The 21,399-nt window shown below is 35.4% G+C and overlaps 1 pseudogene; it reads right to left on the bottom strand.

Annotated features, from left to right (window-relative positions):
• Positions 1-542: 542 nt before the first annotated feature.
• Positions 543-4,922, bottom strand: LOC120190776 (annotated as a pseudogene).
• Positions 4,923-21,399: the final 16,477 nt, after the last annotated feature.

The raw sequence follows: 21,399 nt of genomic DNA on the forward strand, positions 1-21,399 counted from the left end.
TTTTAAGGAGCGACAATCCCCGATTGCTCCTCTTCGACCCATCCCTACTTTTATTTAAAAATTTTAGTTGTCTCACGTCATCAAACGATACAACGTCAGTCGGTTTAACACACCACATCAATATTATGTTACTCCTGTAATGATTGTTAACGGTAAGTGATTGATTTATTATAAATCGGTAATTTATTATAAATCGATAACATTAGTGATTAAATCTTTTATTTTAAAACACTAATATCTTTAGCAAAGTAGCAGGTAAATTAAATGGTAAATAGTTTGAGGCCTTGTGTATGTGAAAAATTCTCGTGGGAGATTCACCCATCAAAATCAAATGTGCGACACGGGTCAGTCTGAATTAATCAACATAAAACCCTAAAAAATGGGGAGAACAGCAAATGAAAAGGTACGCACGTAACAAAAATTCCCCTGCAAGGTCGACAACGTTTTTCGCGAGGAGCATCATCAACACTACAAACAATGGCAAAGTCCTCGTCCATTGTCATTAATCACTAATCAGTTAATGTTTATGCAATTCATCACTGTTTCTTCCATTGTTGATGATCATCATGAACATCAAACTATTTTAAATGGTCATTTCCGAAAACTCGGAATTCATCTGCAATTCTAGTTCTACAACTCACAGATACATGTATGATCACAGTAAATAACTTAAGGGGAAAATAGATTATGGCCTGCCAACGGCTATGCATGCGTAACCACACTGCCAAACAACCACAAAAGCTCCTGTTGCTTTTGATCGGTCACCGGCAACTCCAATGTTACCTGTCATCAGTCATGCACGGGCAAAAGTAAAAAACATAGAAAAAGCTAATTGGGGATAGCGATCACCCCACACTAACACATTTACAATCAGCTAGGCTCTGTACAAACATTGGTTGGTCAAGAAACACAACTTTTTTGGCATTGGCTCTGTCAGTTATTAAAGACATTCTTAGTAAGCTCGGTAAAATGGCATCCTCATTTAAAGCCGTACACTACATTTTAGTTCTTAAAATGGTTTATGTATGAAAAGATCAATGGGAGGAAACAATCAAGAAGGCTCGGCAACAACTATGTCATAATAAACAAAGGGATGGGTAAGCCTGAAAACTTTTAAAGACATGAGGAAATATCTCTCACCTCCTTGGAGATTTCGCTATAAGAAGCCTCCTCAAATCCCTACAACAACCGTAATGGCATGTCAGGAACAAGAACAAGAGAATAAGTACCGATACAAATACCACATTGCATACGACTCTCTTAACCTCCAAGCAAAAGCCTGGACATTAATCCTCCAAATTTCAAATGAAAGCATGCATGTGCCGAAACCCGAAAGCAGAAACAACAAAATAGGCTTTTTAAGAATGTGAATGTATGTAAGGAGAGAGAGTGAACAAGAGAAAGACCAATTTCCGAAACAAACTACGAGATGACACATTGGATGCTCCAATTTTAGCACGGAAGACATGGATTCCAAAGTTCTGAACTGCATAGGCCATCATCAAAAACACAGACTCTTTCCCGAGGCCTTTACCACGGCTATTCTAGCATTAAAAATAAGAGAAAATATTAAAAGGGAATTAAAAAAAAGCAGTTGTATCAACTTTACAGTTTGATACTTTCTTTTGTTTCCTAGATGATTTTTATCACATCAAATACAAGGTCATAAGGACCAGAAAGTTGTCCGCATAAATGTGACTGGAATAACGCTCGACTCAAAATGACAAAACCTTTGTATACCAAAGGAATTGCATCCTACCGTTTCAAGCATTGCTCCTTTTAGACATGCATTTCTTTGTTAATTTTTGCCTGAAATGTTTTCAGTCTTTATACAACCATCATAAAAATCCTTTAGTTATATATATTTTCTATATGCAGCTACAGTAGGGGACTACAAATATCAAAACAACAATGTCCACTTTAGGAGATTATATCAGAACAATCAAGATAGGTCAAATATTTATACGATACGACATGAAGCATAACAGCAAGAAACGAAAATCCAAAATGCCAGATAACATTTTTATCGGAGATACATGTAAACATCAAGAAATCTTAAACCTGCAACTTGTTGGGGCTTGGAATTAATCATCTCATTACTATTTTTTTCTACTCTCAAGAGTTGCATTCTCCAAGCACACAATAAAAAATACAAAAATGATTGCCAGATTCTAACAAAAACATAAATGGAAACAATTGCTGCACACACATAAACCCGATTTTCAAAAAAGAGAGGCAATTCCATAAGCAGAAACAGATATGAATAAGGTAATTACAGTAACCATGAAATCAGAATGTGAACAATAATAATAATAATAATAATAAAGCAATCAAAGCCAGCAGGTTCCTCGAACCAAAAAGAAATGAAGTGCAAGGAATTTCATGTTGATGAATCTAAATGGATGCAAAAGTATGACGAAAAGATAGGCAAAGCATGGAAGTTTTATTTTAGAATTAGATTTTGTAGATCCTAAAGAAGTGGAAAGCATGTACCTTTTTGGTTCAGCTATCATAATTTCAATCTCTGCCAATTGAGGGTCATCTAAGTCATTCATGTAGATATTCACATCCCCAACCATGGCTGGATCATCATTTACCATCTCCATATCAGTCCTTCATGAATCATAACATGCGACTATAACAAATCTTAAGAAATACACTAAGGGGTGTTTGGTTCAAGGATTGTGGGATTCTCATGGGATGAGAATCCCACATTCCCATGTTTGGTTGGACGGGAATCTCATTCCCGGTGATGTTTTATTACCAATAGTAGATTTTTTGGGTATATTACCGGGAATGTCATTACCTCCCTTCCCTTAGGTATTGTAACAATACTGGCGTTTTGGACTAAAATGCCCTTAAATTTTTATTTTTTTTTTCAAAAATATCTTTCTTCTGTCATTGAATAATAAAAATTCTACGAAGGTTAAATTACAAGTTTATCCTTAAATTATTTTAGATTTACAAAAAAAAGTCTATAATTAAAATTTTATATGAAGTTCAGGGGTTAAAATTTTTTTTACCCTTTCATTAAACCTTTTTTTATATTTTTAATTTTGTAAAAAAATTATATAAATATTATGAATTTAATTTTTTAAAGAAAATATATAAATATTTTACAATTTGTAATATTATACAAATATATAATAAGGACAATTTGGTCAAATATACATTCCAATAAATTTTATTCCTTTAACCAAACACGGTAATCTTACATTCATGCTAAACCAACCAAACACAAAATACAACATTCCCAGTAATCCTATTCCCTGGTAATCTTTTATTTCCACTGGTAATCTTACATTCTGTGAACCAAACGCAAGGGGTTGTTTGATAAAATAAAATGATTAAGCGCTGAATGATTCAATATCCTGAATGATTCAAAGGTTTTTATGAATTGGCTCTGAATGTGACATGTAGTTTGATAATGGTTCTGAATGTACAATATGAATTATGAATATTTTCATTTTTACCTTCATAATGATTTATTATATTATATAAGATATGATTGTTTAATAAGACAACATGTGAAAAAATAGGTATTATGGTAAAATACCGGGTGCTTAATTATTCAGAATGTACTTTAATGCTGAATCATTCAGCAGTGTTTTGTTGAATCATTCAGTAGTGTTTTGTTGTTTCATTCAACATAGTCTTCATTTAGAGGTGAGAATCAAACACGCTGAATGTTGAACGGTTCAACATTTAATGCTAAATGATTCCATTCAGCAATAAACAAACAGCCCCTAGGGGGTGTTAGGGGTTGTTTGGTTCAGGTTATATCTTATTACCAGGGGAATGAAATGTCATTCCCCCATTTGGTTGGTCAACATTCCCAGTTTCCAGTAATCTTTTATTACCAACAGTGGTATTTTGGGGTATATTATCGGGAATGTGATTACCTCTCTTTCCTTAGGTATTGTTGGATTACCGGCATTTTGAACTAAAATGCCATTGAATTTTTTTCAAAAATATCATTCTTCTGTCGTTGAATAAAAAAAAATCTACGAAGGTTAAATTATAAATTTATCCTTAAACTATTTTAGATTTACAAAAAAAATCCATAATTATAATTTTATATAAAGTTCAGGGGTTAAATAAAATTTTACCCTTTCATCAAACCTATTTATCTTTTCAATTTTGTAAAAAAATATATAAATTTTTAAATAAAATATATAAATTAATTATAGTAGAATTCAACTTGTTAAAAAATAAATATATAATAAGGAAAATTTGATAAAATATACATTCTAATAATCTTTTATTCTTTTAACCAAACACGGTAATCTTATATTACTGCTAAATGAATCAAACATAAAATACAACATTCATAGTAATCTTATTCATGCCGGTAATCATATTCCCACTGATAATCTTATATTACGTGAACCAAACGCACCCTAAATTGTTCACTAAATTCTCAGCAATCAAGTAAAAGAAAAGGGGAGAGGAGGGGAGAGGAAAGGGTGTAAATTAGTTGACCTTCCACATGGGGATGTCCATGAACAAATTTTCCCTCCACCATCTCCTTATCCAAAACAATGAAAGTTTTCTCTGTTGAAGAACAAATGAAAGGTTAAATTAAAAAAAAAACATTTGTAAAATTGCTACTAACAATCAAAAAAAGGAAAAATAAACTGGAGAGAGAACAACTGAGAGGGTATTGGTTCCAAGAGAGTGCATATCGTACTCCTGCTGGAGTGAGAGAGGCTCTGATCCGGTGGCTTCAAGGAGAGCAGGGTCCTGCATCCACATGTGATACTTTGGGACATGTGCTTCCATGTATGGTACCATTATTACCTTCTGCCCTTCCAAGCTCACTCCCATGCCTGCTGCCTTCTGACTTCTGAGTTGCCTCGCCAACGATCTCACTCGGACACAGCCCAAACCCAAGGTGTGGATTAGGGTTCTCAGTTTCTGAATTTCGCTGTGGGATTTTGGCAAAAAGGTTGAAGGACAACTTTCGATAGAAAATAATAGTAACCCGTATCCGAATATTTCATCAGATTAACCTTAATTCGAACTTGATTATATTATAAAATGAGAACCAATACATCTAAATCAAATCTAAATCGATATAAATTTAGGAATGGTAAAACGATATGGATTCAACGGGACTGATTTGATTTTATAGAAACGAGTTTTTTTTTCTCAATAAAATTTATATAAATAAATATAAAATATAACAAAAATTTAAGTAGAGTGATTATGCTCTGATCATGGTATGATTTTTTTAAGTAATACGAGAAAATATTTATTTATGGTAAATCATATCACAACATCTTATTGATTACAGATTAAACAAATACAGTCGCAACTATCATAAAATCTTATAATGATCGTCTAGTGATAGTTTGATAAGTAAAATCATCAATAAAATGAAACGACGACATATATAAACTAATTACACCAACGGCTCCGAGCACCAACCATGGAGGAGAAAAACTTGAAGAAGATCCAAAACGACAAATGAAGAATGTGATCTCTCTTAAAGGTAATCTCATCCGTGGAAGCATGTTGAAATACATACCAAAAAATAAACCTGCACCAGAAGTCTACAAACACTAATAGCCATGATACATTTTACTAGAAAAAGGGCCAAGAGAAAACATTAATATTAAACTATGATAAAACTAAAATTAAAAACTAGTAAAAGTAAAAGGAAATAACGAAAAATGGGAACAAAAGGGCGGGGAGATGGTTGTATTTCAAGCAGGAATGGTGAAGTGGAGAGACCTACTCATATTTACATAGGCTTCTCAGTTTTCGTTAATTATGTTAGCAAAAGGATTCATGTTTCCTCTCTTAAGGAAGCGTTTCAAGCCTATGGTGTTGTTTTGGATGTGTTCATTGCGTATAGGAGTAGGAAAAGAAAATCTGCTGGATCTACATTTGCATTCGTTCAGAAACATATCTGAAGCAAACTTAGCGGTTAGGAGAGCGGATAGTAGGATGATAGATGGTTTTAAGATCAGAGTTTTCCATGACAAAACAACTGAAAGCCTAAGTAAGAAGGTTGATGCGGAAAGAAGTCTTAAAAAGGTTTGAAACCCAACTTTAAGGGACGATAGGTCATTTAAAGAAGTTCTTGGAGGTACGCAGGCAAAAGGTGGGAAGCCATATGAAAAGACTGATGGTCAGCATGATGGAATTCATAGTGGTTCTGTTGTAGTTGTGCATGTAAACGTTGTTGATGATAGTGAAGCAAGTTCTTCATCAACCTCGATGTCGGAAGCAGGAGTATTCTAATCCCTAAGAGGGAGTTATCGTGGAGGGAAATAAGTTTGGTTGGCAAAGTTAAGAACAGTTATAATGATAATATTATCCAAACAACGTTTAGAGCTGAAGGCTTGGACGTGAAGGTTAGTATTTGGCACGATCTGCTGATGATTGTCCAATTCAAGAATGAAAACGATTGCCAGGCTTGTTGGTTAAAAAGAGATTAATGGATTCGTTTATGATTTGATGAGTTGGAATTGATGGAGGGATATGAAAATAGAGTTAAAATTAAAGTTTGGGTCTCTCTGAAAGATGTTCCTCTTTCTATTTGGAGTGCTAAGTTTTTCAATGATATTGGAAGCTTGTGGGGAAGAGTCGTAATGATTGATAAAGAAATTGCTGATCGAGATAGGTTTGATGTTGCAAGAGTGTTGTTGGAAGTTCAGTCCGAATCATCTATCCCAGAGAAAATCTCCATTATCTTTAAAGGACATTTATACTCCATTAAAGTTCAGACCGAGGTGCAGGAAGAGGCCAGAGACTTTATCGATAGAACCATGGTGGGGGTGGAGCATGGTGTGCGGATATCGAAGAAGGAACAAACTCTCCAATCTTCGAGGATGAGGTTGTTCTAGGTGTTGGTCTCGAGGGAGGCATTAATAAACAGGAGTAGGGTGATTCAGTTAGTCAGAGGTGTGGCAATGATTATGGCTTTCTGGAAGGTGGATCGATGCATGCAGAAGATATCGTGGATTGCATGGGTGTTTCTGTAGAGGTACTACACGAAGTTCTTATCACTTCATTTGATGGGCCGGTTGAGCAGCCTGTTTTCGATGAAAGTGTTGGGCTAATAGCTATTAATAGGGAACCAGATCTAGTTTGGACAACCCAATCCATCTCCAATAGCTCTAGGCTTTTAGATGTGCCAATAGATGAGGTGTCATCGCTCAAAATTATGGATGAGTTACATCCGGCTGATAATCGAGCAATCAGAATTGGGAATTCTCTGAAGAGGACCAAAGACCCACTGATTTTAGGTTTTGATAGCTTACCAAAGTCAAGTTCGATGGGGGTGAGTCGGGTCAGCCTTAAAGTATCGTCGCGATTCAACAATGGGAAGAGGAAAAAGAATGGAATTAATGGTCGGGATGGAAGGCAGAATATTAGTAGCAGTTGGAATCAAAATAGAGCCATAGGCGGAGAGCATTCTGATGGCAATAAGATCGAAGCCATTGAAGCGGATGAGACTCTAGCTATTGCTGAAACTTTAGGGGTGGAGTTTTCAGGGATGAGAAGGGATGCGCTACAAAGGTTAGAAGATATTGTGTAAACGGGTTAGTATCGAGTATGAATTTCTTTACTGTTTGTGTTCGTTTAGGTCGGTGTCTCAATTTAATGGAACCTAGATTATCAGTTTTATCTTGGAATATCCGAGGGTTAGGAAAATCCAAAAAGATTAGACATGTTCATAGGGTAATTGAAACGAGTAAGGTCAATATTGTTATGCTTCAGGAGTCTAAGGTTAATGAAATGAGTGTGTATCTCCTAAGAAGATTAAAAGGGAAATTCAATAAGGAAATAGCTTTCGTGTTTGCTGAAAGGGTGTCGGGTGGTCTGATCTCATCGTGGGATAGGAATTTTATAATGTTAGTTGTATAACGGTACATAGAAGAATGATTGCTCTTAAAGGCAGAATAGTTGGGAAAATAGGGTGTTAGGGATTATCAACGTGTATGGATCGAATATGCAAGGTGACAGAATAGAGTTTTTCGAGCATCTAAGTTAGATTATTTCTAATTGGCACGTTCCGGTGATAGTGGGGGGATTTTAATACTGTTAGGGTGGCGTCTGAAATAATAGGGAGTCAAGATCAATCGGCCGCGTCGAGAACTTTTGAAGGGTTTATAAATGCTTCTGAGCTGGTTGAGTTGTCTAATCATGGTAGTTTGTTTACATGGTCTAGGGGTGGTTGTAATGTGGTAGCAAGCAGGCTTGATAGATTTTTTGTTTCAACAAAAATTTTCAGTATGTGTCCCCAATTGATGCAATGTTCACTGTCTAGGGGCTTATCTGATCACAGACCAATTGTGTTGAAAGAGAAGAGGTCAAGGAAGGTTATTAAACCTTTTAAATGGTTTAATTATTGGGCAGATGACCTTATTTTAGTGGAAATGATCAGAGATATATGTGCGGATAATAAAAGTGAAGGTCTTGAAAAAATTCTTTTGCTGACAAAGAATGCGACCAATGATAGAGATAGAGAAGTCAGAGACTTGAATCCCGATTCTGCAGAGGAGATTGCAAATAAGATTGATTCGCTAGAAAAAAATGGTTGTTGAATCCGGGCAATATACACTCACAGCTGGAGATTACATCGTTGAAGCAAGACTTTGGGTTGTTGAGAGGAATGATGAACGTGAATGGCTACAAAAATCTAGGCTGAGGTGGTTTAAAGAGGGCGATAAAAATACGAAATTTTTCCATCTCTCAGCCGCTTCAAGGGGTCGTAAAAATTAGATTACTAAGCTGAAGTTTCAGAATTCAATTTATAAGAATCAGGTGGGTATTCAGTAAGCTTTTGTTAAATATTTTAGTGTTGGATATAACGAGGTGAAAGCAATTCCGTTAAAGAGATTCAATATCCCCCTCAAGAGAATAAATGTTGCCACCAGAAGGATCATTGAGAGCCCTTTTTTGGAAGAGGAGGTCTGGTATATAATAAAGTCATCCGATGGATCAAGAGCGCCAGGACCGGACAGTTTCAATTTAGATTTTTGAAGAGATTTTGGAAGCATATCAAAGGCGAAGTTATGAAGTTTATGGAGGACTTTTACTGGGCGCAGAGTTGAAGACTGTTCTTTTAATAAATCCTTCATTGCGCTTATTCCGAAGAAAGCAGAGGCATTTTAACCTAACGATTTTAGACCAATTTCGTTGGTTGGAAGCATGTACAAGATTGTATCCCGTTTATTGGCTAAGAGGTTGGGCAGTTGTCTTGCCGAGGTAATTGGAGAGAATCAGTTCACCTTTATGGCGGGAAAACAGATAGCCGATTGTAGTATGATTGCCAACGAAGTCATCGATGGGTTGAATAAAAGTAAGAAAGAAACAGTGTTGATTAAGGCAGATTTTAGGAAAGCCTACGATATACGGTAGGTTGGCTATTTTTAAATTTGATTTTAAAAAAAATGGGTTTCGGCAGAATATGAAGTAAATGGATAAATTTATGTATTTCTACTCCTAAGATTGTTATTTTAGTCAATGGATGTCCGTCAAACAGTTTCTCAATCAAGAGGGGTCTTAGACATGGATGTCCGTTGTCGCCGTTGCTCTTTAACATTGTTGGCGAGGCCCTCAGTGGTATGATAAAGAAGGCTATGGTCACTGGTCTATGTTGTGGAGTAGAAGTAGGGTCTGGAGGCATTGTTTTATCACATGTCCAATTCGCAGATGATTTGATCATTTTTCCGAATCAAAAGCTGCGTCGATTTTAAATTTTAATCGGGTTCTAAAATTTTTTGAAGTGACTACTGGTTTGAAACTTAATTTTGAAAAAACTAAGTTATTTGGCATCAATGTGGAAGAAAGTAGAGTTAGGTGTTGGGAAGATTCGATTCATTGTGGTTGGGCGAAGCTTTCGTCGACGTACTTGGGTCTTCTATTGGGGCATCAGAAGAATTCAAAGTCTCTCTGGCAGCCTATCTCGGATAAAGTCAATTCTCGGCTCCAAAACTGGAAAGATAAACTGCTTTCAATGGGAGGTAGGTTAACTTTTATCAAATCTGTCCTAGTTAACTTGCTTGTTTATTACATGTATATTTTCTCTATGCCTAAGTCTATTGGTGAGAGGATTAATAGATGCATATCGAACTTTGTTTGGAGTTTTAAGCCTGTTAGGAGTATTCACCGGGTTAAATGTGATAGCATATGTAGACCGAAATCGCATGGAGGGTTAGGTATCTTTGATGTCAAAATTAGAAATCGTTTCTTGCTCAATAAATGGATTTGGAGGTTTAGTATGGAAAAAGACAGTTTATGGAGGAAGATTGTGGTGGCTAAGTATAATTACAACAAATAATCGATTATTCCTAAAGCTGTGAATAATAGAAATTCCTTTTGGGTATAGCGTAATATTGTTAATCCGTCTGGGGCTTTGGAGTCTGAATTCCTTGCCAAATTGAGGTATGTAATAGGTAACATGAATAAGATTAAATTCTAGACAGAAAAAGTTTCTCTGAAAAATTCTTTTCCGAGAATATACGGTTTAGCAATTAAAAAATGCGGAAAGATTAAGGATTTTGGGTGCAGGGTTCATGGAATATGGGAATGGAGGATTGAGCTGAGAAGAGATTTCTTTGAATGGGAGAAGCCAATTTGGTGTGAATTCAAGCATGTATTGAATAAAGTGGTTAGTGTTAATCAAGGTCTCGACAGGTTAATCTGGTATGGAGCGCATGATGGTACCTATAATCTGAAATCTTTTTGTTTAAAAGTGGCTTGCGAAGGTAGTTGGGAGACCTGGTGTGGAATAAGGTTTGTTTAAATTTTCTCCTCCAAAGGTGTCGGCTTTTGTGTGGAAAGCAGTTCACCATAGACTGCAGGTTATGCTAGAGCTGGAAAAAAAAAGAATGAGTGAATTGCACTGATCAGTCTTGTTGTATGTTTTGTAAAAGCGAGTCGGAAGCAATCATCCATGTTTTATATCATTGTGTTGTAGTCTGGACAGTTTGGAAACGATGGTGTAGCGTTTGGAAAGTTTATCTGGTGTTCTCGAAGAATGTAAAACAATTATTGGAGGCTTGGTTTTCCCAAAATATAAGTAGGAGAGTTCGGGACCTATGGAAACTTGGTTTTTTTGGGTTGATGTGGACGATTTGGAATTGCAGAAATAAGACCAGATTTAATGGGTGTTCTTTTTCGGTATAGCAGATATTCCATAAAGCCTTGCTACAGATTGGGGTATGGGCGAACTACTTATAGCCGCTATTGATTCCAGTGGTTAACGACTTTGTGTGTAATCCGTAAGTGATCATTCGTGGTGTTAGTTAATTCAGAACTCTGGTACTGTGTTATAGCGATGTATGTTACTACCTAGGTGGCCTGTCAATGTTTATGTTTCTGGTGTGTGTATGTTTTATGCTGTGTTGCCAAGAAATATTTCTTTTTGTTTGTTCTTGCCTCTAGTCAATGTTTATGTTTGATCCTAATGGTTGTTTAGGATTTAATGCTATAGGGATGTGGTCTGCTCCATGTTTTGGTGAGCATTGTAATAGGTATAGTTTATCTATTTTTCGTTTATATTCATCCTAAGGTGTACTCTTTTTCCTCCGTTTAGGCTTAGGGAGGTTTTTTAACGAGGCCCTTGGGGTGGTTACTTTGTAATCTCATCAATACAAAGTACCATCTTTTCAAAAACAAAAGATTCTGTCAATTTACTTGTAACTCCTAAACTGCCACAGAGAATTAACAGTTTTGGTAACTGTTGCATAGAATGAACAGATAATTTTTTATTAGAGGTATGAAATTTAATCTATCCAGCAAAGCTTTTGACAATAGTTTTGAATATTTTAAACATTAAGATAATTATATTAAAATCATCATTTTGATATGATTATTATATCAATAATGTTTAATCATATCACAATTTTGTCATTAACTTAACGATAAAGTACTATAAGTGAATGTGTAAACCTAAAATTCAATACCATAATTAATAAAATTAAAAGTTTACTATTTAACATAATTTATCCTAAAATTAAAGACAATTTCAGAATTGTTCAACAAATAATAACAATTAGTCATTTCTATCCAAGCAAATGGGAAAGTTCCACCTAAAATAACAAAAAATAAATATATAATGAAAATAATTATCGTTTGAATAAATAATCATTTCTATTTTTCTTCTCTTCTTTAGTATTTTAACCCTCAATGATTTCAAATCAACAGTATATATTTTATCCTAAAATAAAACATAATGAGTTAAGATACTTAAAAGTATAGAGGAGAAAGCTCCAAATCATCTTCCACAACAAAGGCGAACTCATCATCAGAAGTAGGCCACCATACTTCTAACCATTAAGCCTGACCACTCATATTGGCGGTCGATGTCATCAGAAGTAGGCCACTGCATAATTTCATCCACGAGGTCGATGTCATATTTGGATTGACTGAGAAATGGCTGATGAAGGTATGGAGGTGGATTGGGAGGTCGGGGTCCTAATGGGCTTTGGAAAGGGAGGTGAGGCAGCGAGGGAGGGAGGTGAGGTTAGGATTGTGAACGAGTAAGTTGAATTTAAGTAGTGTTGAGTTCAATTCGGGAAATGTATACTCAAAAATTCATGAGCTTAAAAATTTCAATCTCGACTCCAACTCGAAATAAAAAATTGAAGTTCGACTCAAACTGAAAAAACTTGAACTCAAAATATTCTTACATTTAACTCGTTTGAAGCTAAAACACAAACTCAAACTCAAACCTTAAGCACATAAAAATATGAGAAAATAACCTCACTGACCGAAAATGCCTTATAATATACGATTTTAACCAACTTTTTTTGGATTTGCCAAAATGACCAACAAATTCGCAACGCGATCTCAAATTCGTAATGCGAACTCCAATTTCGCAACCCAGTTTCCAATTTCGCAACGCGAATATGTAAATCGAAACACAGAATTCAAATTCGCAACGTGATAGCCAAATTCACAACACGAAAGTCAAATTCGCAACACAAAAGTCAAATTCGCAACGCGAAACACAATATTAATTTCACAACACAAATGTAAACAATATTATCCCAAATCATAACATAAAACCCTAAATCACAACTCAGTCTCATCTCCATCTCTCACTCTCTACGGCAACATCCATCCCCATCTTTGACGAAATCCGTCCCCATCTTCGACAAAATCCATCTATCTCCATCTCTCAGAGCAACCCTCACAACCATTCACTGTCAGAAATGGAAAATCAACCACTGAGGGTTAGTTTTTTAATCTCTTGTTTTTATTTTAAAATTTTTGTATTATTATTAGATTTTTCTTATATTGATGATACATTTACTGGTAATTTCAATATATATAAAGATTAACCATTTCACTGAGATTGCTTAGTAAATTCATTTGGTTGCTGCCAATACTGCTAAACTGTTTAGTCTTTAACCCTGTGAAGTTATTATTTGTCTTTGTTTTGTCTTTTTATTGAAGAAATGCAATTCATTTAAGTTTCAATTTGCAGAAGAATAGTTTTTGAAACTTAAAATCGCAACACGAAAATGAAAATCGCAACACCAAAATAAAAATCGCAACGTGATTTTAGTTTCGCGTTGCGATTTTCATTTTCGCGTTACGGATTTAAGTTTCAGAAACTACTCTTATTCTGCAAATTGAAACTTGAATGAATTGCATTACTTCAATAAAAAGACAAAACAAAGACAAATACTAACTTCACAATGTTGCTAATTTAAGTTTCAAGAATAAACTACTACTCTTTATGTTGTCCTTTAACCTGCACTAAACCTATATGTTGTCCTTTTAAATGTTTATATAAGTGCTTACTTCTGGAATATTATTTGATGCATTTTGTGAACTATGATGGAATAATGACAGCATGTGAATACCGTGCTAGTTTGAAACATATTTGGCTTTGTTTTCACTGTTTAATAACATGTCTGTTTATAGTGTATAATTTGGTATATCTAACTTGGTATGTTTATTGTTTTTGTAGAAAAAATTTTCGGCTGCATTGACCTTAAGGAATAAATTAAGCCTAGCCACTAAAATTGCGTCGACGCTTACACCTCTATAAAGAAAATTGTTTGAGGATACTTGCTTCGGGCCATGGCTGAAAGTACAACATACGGGTGGAGATGCTATGTTGACACATTTGTTTCTTCAGACCATGACTGACGATCTACCCGAGATGATACAACGTGGTGATGAAGAGATATGGTTTCATTTTCCTCCGGCATCGGCGTATACTTGTTTTGAGTGGGAGGAATTTTGCTTAATCACTGGTCTACGCTTCGGACACGATAAAGTAACCCGGTACACTAGTCATATCTCTCGCCCATCATGGTTATCTCGGGTTTTTCCTAAGCTGACAAAGTCGAAGACGAGTTTACACGTCGACGACTTGAAGAGATTATTTGTTAAAGATGGTTTTACTCGGATGGATGACCTTGATGTGTTCCGAGTATGCCATTTATTACTTTTGCATGTCGGCTTTTTAGGCAAAGAAGGCAGACAACCTATCTCTGTGGACCTAATATTATTAGTAGAGTACCTAAATGCATGTAACCTATTTCCGTGGGGTTCATAACTATGGAAAGCTACCTGGAAGAAGTTGTCGTCTGCCTTTGAGGACCGAAAAAGTTTGTGGGGCGATGGTTCTAAATACACTTTGACAGGCTTTACTTGGGCCTTTAAGGTAAGAATTTCTATATAATGTTTCCAAAATTATAATTAATTATTTAACAATTACTAATGTTTGTGTATTATATTGTTTTGTAGATTTGGATATTTGAGGCTTTCCCCAGCATGCGGACATATGCGATAAAAAGATCAAATGATATTTCTAGGGCTATTACCTGGAAGAGGATCCGCATGTTGGATTGGGAAGAGTTACTCTCATATACGACGATGAATGATGTAAGTTAACACACAAATAATACCATATATAAACAAGTTATTACTAGTACAAGTTTAACTTTGTTTGAGCTTTTATATTGTTAGGAGGCCAACTATCCATTACAAAGGCTGACACCTACAGAGGCTGAGCTTGCCACTGATTGGTGGCAAGCTAGTAAGCGGTTTTTTGATGGGACGGATGATGAGCACCCCCCACTTCGAGAGCCATCATCTGATCGGGCCGATTCTACAGCTCGACACCCGGAGCCATCACCTGATCGAGCCTCTTCTCCACCTCCACCATTACCTATTGCATTACATCATCGAGCCTCTTCTCCACCATCACCTCATGATAGACGATCGACAAAGAGGCCATGACATTTATCTCCCTATTTTCCACCTCCACGGGATGAGTTAGGGGAGTTATGTGATGAGGTCGGTGCTTTGCGTCATGAGGTCGGTACTTTACGTGAAGATAATGGTGCATGGCGTGATGAAGTTCGGTCTTTACGTGATGAGGTGGATTTTTTACGCGATGACAATGGTGTGCTACGTGGTGAGGTATCTACTTTATGTGATGAGGTTGTCGCTCTACGCGAGATTATTTCATCATTGCAGAATAAGGTTCATACTCTACGCAATGAGGTAAATTTGTTTAATACTAAATGCAAATAACCTTTTTCGGTATTATTTATTTATTTATTTATTTATTTATTTATGTATTAATTTATTTTCAACGGCCTGATAAGGTAGATGCTTTATATCAGGTTTTTTTTGCACGACGGGGTTCACGCATCAGATGCCGTGCACGTGCCATTACGTCTCCGTTCACCCCACTAGTGCCAAGACTCCGTAAGAAGAAGCCTGATGCACCTATCATCATTCAAAAGGCGCCTCCTATCATTCAAGAGGCCCATCTCATCATCGAAGAAGCCCCTCCCACCGTTCAAGAGGCCCTTGTCATCGTTCAAGAGGTCCCGTCCGCCATTCAAGAGCACGATTCATATGGCGTCATATGTCGACATATTGATAAACCCCCTCTCATGCCCGATATGATGGATGCGAGTTGGCTTTCATATGTGTTACCGGCCAGTACTATTCCTCAGCAGGAGAGGGAAACACTACCAGACACAATTACGGATAATACACTTTGGGCTAAGACCGCAGTTGATTTTTATCTACATGAGCGGAGCAAGGGGTGTTATTCTGACCTATGCCAACTCGATGATGTTATTCATTTGTTTCTTGATCGGTCTTGGTGGGGTATTTTATTAGGGGTTGAAGATAATGGCTATCTCGAAGAGGTGGTAAGTCTTATATTCTTCTTATATTGCATTTTGATTAATTTTTTTTTAAAATTATTAATAAATTCACTAATATATGTATTTTTTTATAAAACAACATATTGATGTATGGGTGTCACGTCTTCTAATAATAAGGAAATTGAGGAAAATAAGAAATATTCGATGGATTATTATGCGGACGTCTTTTCACGTAGCTCACTTGAAGGATTCGAGAGATGCTTCATATACGCTGGGTAATGGAAAAGCTAAACTTTATTCTGCATGGTGGGAGGTCGATAAGGTTAGTATTTATTTTTTGAATATTTTAAAGGTTTTCATAAATTTTATTTGATGTGCGCAATTATTTATGATTGCAGGTGTTTATCCCTATTTTGGAACGTCGTCATTGGCTTCTCGTCGAACTTCAGCTCCCATCCCTGAAGACAATGGTATATGACAGCATGTTGAATTACATACCATTGTCTGATTTGATATATATTATTTGTAAGGGATGGAGCGCTCATTTGGCGAAATACTTGGACTCGATTGATTATTGTACTAATTCTGGAAACAAGAAGCCAACAAAGTTCAAAGTTACAATGAACAGAGATGATACCGCGCCACAACAAACGGAGGGAGCTAGAAGAGATTGTGGTCCTCTTGTATGCTTGTGCTTGGAGCGTTTGACGAGAGGAAGTAAACACCTTCTACCTCCCGCAGATAGAGATAGAGGTGCAATAGGCTTATGGTTTCGGCATTTTATGTCTCGAGCGATATATGCGAGACGTTGCCTACATGCATCCGCGTGCTGAAAGTTTGCATAAACAATTGGTAAGTTTGATCAAGTGTTGTTAACATATATACTCTTTGTTGGTTTAAAAATGTTTGGTTAAGTACCTAGAATTCAATAATTTGTTGTTTCTTGGTTTTAGATGTGTAGAAAGTGTTATTTGAGCAAATGTTTGGTTTCTGCATGTTATTCCTGACTTGAGCTGCATGAAATTGACGTATTTGTGCATAAACAACAGTCTGGAGTACACTTTGTTTGCTTGTTTAATTGAATTTTACATTGAAAGTTGATTTGTTTAATTGATGAGGAAATAAGAATTATTTTTTGCTTGTTTAATTGATTTGTAAAAGTTGATTTGTAAAAGTTTATTTGTTTAATTTGATGTGTAAATAAGAATTGTTTTTTATGCTTGTTTAATTGATTTGTAAAAGTTGATTTTTTGTTTTAAATCCAATCTGCATTATGTTGAAAGCAAAAAAGACCTGATGAAGGTACAAATTCGCAACGTGAAAGTCAAATTCGCGTTGCGATTTTCGGTTTGCGATTTCGCGTTGCGAATTTGACTATCGCAACGCTTATTTCGTTGATCGCAACATACAACATCAAGTTATATACAACATCAAACACATTCCAAGCTATAAATACAAGCTAATGACACTTGAAGAAGCAAGAGAACAACTATCCAAGCAATCAAACACAAGAGAAAATCCCAACATGATAACAACTGAACAGATCATAGAAATGTTCAAACTCAAGTTACTAATGAATGTCTAACTGAAAATGTATGCATTCACACTTAAAATACACATAATACAACGTTTGCATTTAAAAATCACCTAAGAATCAAAAGGGATTTTGATTTTGATTGCGATTTTGATTTCCTTTTGCTTGGCACCATATGAGCTTTGGATTTTGATGAGGATCCATATTTTGGTAGAGGAAAAGATGATTGTGATGGCACTGGTGATCCACATGTCAATATCCAAACATGATCAACATTAGATGATTTCATTCTACAAATTGTAAATTAATTTACTAAACAAACAAGCTATAAACTATATATCATCACTAACTTAGAGAATAACATACCTTTATTAAGTTGATAGTTGATAATTTGGGAGAGAAATCATTGAAAAATTATATAGAAATAAAATTATGTAAAAAAATGCCTTCCGAATATTATCCATTTCATCCAGCTCATGAAGATAGGATAACCGTTAACCGAAACAGTCTGAGAGAAACATAGCTGATGTAGAAGCAGCTGCATATTTAAAATCTCGAAGGCGATCTATTTGGTTCTCAAACATTTAAAGCATCAGTTGTGAATTTGACTATCGCGTTGCGAATTTGACTTTTGTGTTGCGAATTTGACTATCGCGTTGCGAATTTGACTTCTGTGTTGCGATTTACAAATTCGCGTTGCGAAATTGGAGTTCGCGTTGCGAATTTGTTGGTCATTTTGGAAAATCTAAAAAAAGTTGGTTAAAATCGTATATTATAAGGCATTTTCGGTCGCTGAGGTTATTTTCTCTAAAAATATTATATATTTTTTAAAGTAAACAACTTATTTTATTTTTTTAATTTAATATATTTTTTAGTTGTTCGCCAACTTTTTGAGTCATGTATCAACTAGTTTGCTTCAACTCATTAAGAATTCGAGTCGAGTTTGAGCTCGAGTCAAGAGTTGACTGAGCTTTGATCGAATCAATCTCGAATAACTTGTAATATGTCTCATCTCATTTACAACCCTAGTTAAGGCAGTTAAAAGTGAGGACTTTGATAAAGGGAAAATATGTTCAGGGTATGAGATCATCGGCAACAATGATGAAGTATAACAACAGGTGATAAAGAGTTTAATTAAGTTTAGATGTTAAATTAATATTTTATCTAAAATTTAGAGTTAAAATAATATTTTATATAAAATTTAAAATTTAAAATTTAAAATAATTGTTTTTATTAATGTATATAAATTAAAATAATTTAATAATCAACTATAAAAATAATAATATCAAAATTGATTTTTTTAAATTGATCAACTAAAATAAAGCAGATAAAAAAATTACAGTCATCGCAAATGTAATTTACGTGGGAAAAGCAACCAATAACAGTGTCTCAAGACAAAAAGAAACCAGAGACTTGAGTATTATTGCTCGTATCGTATATTTTTCCCAAAGCTCTTGGCTTTATATATTTTTGTATATGCGTCATCAACGGCTATGATCGCCTCTTTTAATCTCGCTCATTCCACGTGATCTTCAGCTAGGTTTTCTTCATGGTCTCTTCCACTGTTGTATATGATAGGTGACTTTTCCCTTCTTTTATCGTCTTCACCTAATGTATTTGTTCCTCACTGAATTGAATTTACCGTTTGCTGGAAATTATGTCTCTTAATTTGTTCCTATGCTTCCAGAAACTGGATAGAAAACGAGCTACAGAACTTGCACAAGTATAGTCAATGAATTAACTTTTTAAAATTTAATTTTCAATATTTTTTTTCTTGGTGAAGAAATAAAGGAACTTTCGGATTATTCTTGTATTATATTTTTTTGGATAAGTAAGATTTTTATTATCCAACATGAAAGTTCAACAAATTGCAATCATCCCAAGTGGGAGAATAAGCCCCTATTTACAACAAAAGATAGATTAGTCAAGACCCCAATGGCTACAAAGAATATAATTAACATGATCAGTCCTATTAATGTCTTTATCACTAAGCTGAATACAGACAAATTCCTTGATAGACTTGAGAATTTGATATGTTGTTCTTGATCTACCTTTAAAAATCCTTCTAGTTCTCTACTCCCATATTAAGTAGTTAAAAGCGTTCCAAACAATTCTTAGGATAATAGAAAGTAACGATTTTCCCTTCCATTTTTGAGCAGCACATTCAATCCTTGAATTCCAAGTCCCGTGTGAATCTCGCAAGTTGGTAAGAATCATGATAGAGTTCCAGATAGAAGAAGCATAGACACAGTTAAAAAACAAGTGGTTCTTGGATTCTGGTTCATTATTGCAAAGGATACAAAGCTGGTCATTTGAGATTCCCATTCTACAAAGTTTATCACGAGTAGGAAGACGGCCGAGGATAATCATCCAAGAAATCATACTATGTTTGGGAATGTGGAAAGGAAACCAGAGCAATTTATGCCATGGAACCTTTTCTCTATACTCCCTTAATTCATCCCAAATAACAGAGGTTTTAGTGATTCCAACAGAAATAATAGGAAGGGCCTAAGTTCTAACTTTGAGAAGCTTTCTAATGCTCCAGCTAAAAGAAGAACTAACATTGATGTCACTTAATTCACTGTTTTTAATAACATAACAGTGAATCCAAGCAACCCACAGAGATCCATTTCTCGCAAGAAGTTTTCGAATGAGATGAATCATGCAAGCCTTGTTCCAAGAATTAAGATCCTTCAAACCAAGGCCTCCTTCAGATTTAGGGCAACAAAGTCTATTCCAGCTGATCTTGGCTCCTTTGGCAGCTTTATCGGATCCTTTCCATAGGAAACGAGAGCAAAGCTGCTCAAGACGATTGATAACCTTCTAGGGAAGGATGAACTGTTGAAACCAGAAATTTACAACACTATAGAGGACGATTTTTATAAGTTCAAGACGTCTAGCATAACTTAAAGATTTTCTAGACCAATGGTGAAGTCTAGCTTTGAAGTTGTCAAGAAGTGGAAAACAGTATGTTTCAATAAGTTTCCTAGTGACCAAAGGAACTCCAAGGTATCTGACTGGCAGAAAACCTTGCTTAAATCCAGTGGTAGATTTGATAGATTCAAGAGTTCTAGCAGACACTCCAGCAGCAAAGAATTCAGTCTTATTGACGTTAAGATTAAGGCCAGACAAGGAATAGAAGTGGTTAAGTACATCGGAAACACCAACCATAGACTCAAGATTACATTTGCAAAAAATTAGAAGATCATCAAAAAGAGAGATGAGTGATTCCTAGCTTCTTGCATTTTGGATGATAACAAAAAATTCCTCTAGCAGCAGCAAGATTGAGGATTTTAGAGAGTATATTCATAGCCAGGACAAAAAGAATAGGAGTTAAAGGGTTTCCTTGCCTAATTCCTATCTGACCTTTAAAAAATCCTATAAGAGATCCATTAAAAGATATAGAGTATATGGCTTCTCTGTAACAAGCTTCAATCCATCCTATAAAAGTGTGAGGCAGTCCTATGGCAACAAGAGTAGAAGACATGAAGTCCCAGTGTAGAGAATCAAAGGCCTTTTGTAAATCAATTTTTATAGCAGACCTTGGGGAAATGTTTTTCCTGCCATAGTCTTTCACCAATTCCTGAGCAAGTAGGGTGTTGTCAATTATGGATCTCCCTTTCACAAAAGAAGTTTGATTAAGATTAATAAGATCTGGCAGCACCAAAGAGAGTCTTTTAACAAGAATTTTTGTGATAATTTTATATACCACTGAACAACAAGAAATGGGTCTGTAATCTTTAACTTTGCAGGGGTTTTGAA

The sequence above is a fragment of the Hibiscus syriacus genome, unplaced genomic scaffold, assembly GCF_006381635.1.
Source record: "Hibiscus syriacus cultivar Baekdansim isolate YM2019G1 unplaced genomic scaffold, ASM638163v2 tig00116962_pilon, whole genome shotgun sequence".
Classification (NCBI taxonomy): Eukaryota; Viridiplantae; Streptophyta; class Magnoliopsida; order Malvales; family Malvaceae; genus Hibiscus; species Hibiscus syriacus.